At 35.4% G+C, this 2,344-nt stretch overlaps 1 pseudogene; it reads right to left on the reverse strand.

The window, feature by feature from the left end:
- Nucleotides 1-709: 709 nt before the first annotated feature.
- On the reverse strand, nucleotides 710-2,144 carry LOC118905762 (annotated as a pseudogene).
- Nucleotides 2,145-2,344: the final 200 nt, after the last annotated feature.

Genomic DNA, 2,344 nt, shown 5'->3' on the forward strand with positions numbered 1-2,344 from the left:
TGGAATTTGTCTGATGTTTTTCTCGTGATTAGACTGAGTTTATCACTTTTTGAGAAGACGACCAAAAAGCTAAAGTACCATTTTCATTACATCATATTAAGGGTGCATACTATTAAACATGATTTTTTACTGCTAATGATGACCCTGATCATCTTGTTGAAGTAATGCTTTTCAGGTGTCTCCATCATAAAGTTATTCTCTTTTTATCCTCCTTCCATACTGTACTCTTTAGAAGGAAGCTGCAATGCCCAAAGCATACTTAAGGACAGGGAAGTCATACTCTTCTTCCTTTAGGTTAGAATAGCTGCACAAATTATTTGGAATACTTCTACATGGCATATTTGTCTCTTCTCTCAGGTTTATTTATTTATTCAGTTATTTGTTTATATCAATATGGACTCATGGACATTTGTTTTATGCCTTGGTATACAATCCAAATAATCCAATACTACTTTATTTATTGTTGTTTCAACTTTTTCTGGTTTTGTCTATTGAGAGTTCTTTCAGATAGCTCCTGTGTCCCTTTGACTTTCACCCATTGATGTGTTTTATTATTATTTTTGAGTATTTTCTTACTTTCTAGCACTATAATATCTTTGACGTTCATATTATATAATTTGTACCCCAGTCTTAGAATCAGTCATTTCTCCAAGAATTTTTTTTTTTTTATTACTTCATGTCTTTTATTAACCAATATACAATTACTTGTCTATGGTTTGTTGAAACAATAGGTCAGACAATATTTGACGCAATAATGTCTGTCAAAGTGGCTGGCCATAAAAACTCCAGCACTACATTCATCTGAAGGGCACACCTGACGAAGGCAACTGATTTTACCATTCTCATCCACCTTATAGTACTTCAGGACAGCCAGCTTAACATTCTTTCTCTTATGCCTGTTCTTCTTGGGAGTGGTGTAAGACTTCTTCCTTTTCTTAGCACCACCATGAAGTCTCACTACAAGATGAAGAGTAGACTCCTTTTGAATGTTGTAGTCAGACAAAGTACGTCCATCTTCCAGTTGCTTGCCAGCAAAGATCAGTCTTTGCTGGTCAGGAGGAATTCCTTCCTTGTCCTGGCTCTTGGCCTTTACATTTTTCTATTGCATCCGAGGGTTCAACCTCGAGAGTGATGGCCATCCCTGTCAGGGTCGTCAAGAAAATCTGCGTATTGGTGGAGCTGCCACCACAGATGGTGGATCCGAAAGGGAAGTTCTTTTTTTAAATTGGAGAATGGCATTAAAAATCAAACACTGGATGCTAGATGTGCTTGTTGTTGCTGGGTTTTCTTTGCTGTTAGGCCATTTTCACTGACAAAGCAAGGAAGTACATGTGTGTTTACTAGCCCATGTATATACATGTATCCATAAATATTTTTATATGTAACTATCTGTATCTATATTAAGCTAAATATGAGTTTACACTGATGTCTCCAACTCTAATCTATTACCATATGGATGATTCTTGCCTCTTCTCCTTGTTTATTTGTAAGTTCTCATTTGTACAAGTAACCTGGCTCCTACCACGTGCCATCTATTTACTTAATTGTTTGAATTCCAGTATATATATATAGCAGTATCAGAACTGTTAACCCATATCCCACTGGAAAAAACTTCACCAACTAAAGAACAGTACTTGTGTGCAATTCCTTTTACCTTTAGTCTCACAGATCTCACTCATTTCCAGTTACTTAGGTCGGTGCCTTTTCTCCCCATTCCCTTCAGTAAAGTTGTTTCATATATTTGTAATACAGTTACATTGTTTGTCATACTCTGAATTTTTCCTGGGATTTACCCAACCTCCTAAATATTTTTTAATTGCATTCATTAAACTTCACTTTGCAAAGTTCTGTGGATTTTGACAAATGGATAATGTCATATAATAACATTATAGTACCATACAGAATAGTTTCACCATACTGAAACTATTTATATATATTATAAACATTTTACCACATTGAAAAAAAAATCATTGTGCGTCACCTATTCAAATCTCATGCCCTTGTTTTGAACTCTCAGCATCACTCATCTTTTTATTCTATAGTTTTGCCTTTTCCAGAATGTCATTTAGTTGGAAACACACAATATATACCATTTTGCATATTGACTGCTGACACTTAGCAATACGCATTTTAGGTTCATCCATGTCATTTTGTGGCTTGATAGCTCATTTCTTTTTGCTGATGAAAAATTGTCCATTGTATGGCTATACCACAGTTTGTTTATCTATTCACCTGTTAAAGGACATCTTGGTTCCTTCCAGGTTTGGCTATTGTGAATGAGGCAGCTATAAGCATAAGCTACAGGGTTTTGTGTGGACATGAGTTTTAGAACAGTTTAAATACC

The sequence above is a fragment of the Balaenoptera musculus genome, chromosome 13 (assembly GCF_009873245.2).
Source record: "Balaenoptera musculus isolate JJ_BM4_2016_0621 chromosome 13, mBalMus1.pri.v3, whole genome shotgun sequence".
NCBI lineage: Eukaryota > Metazoa > Chordata > Mammalia > Artiodactyla > Balaenopteridae > Balaenoptera > Balaenoptera musculus.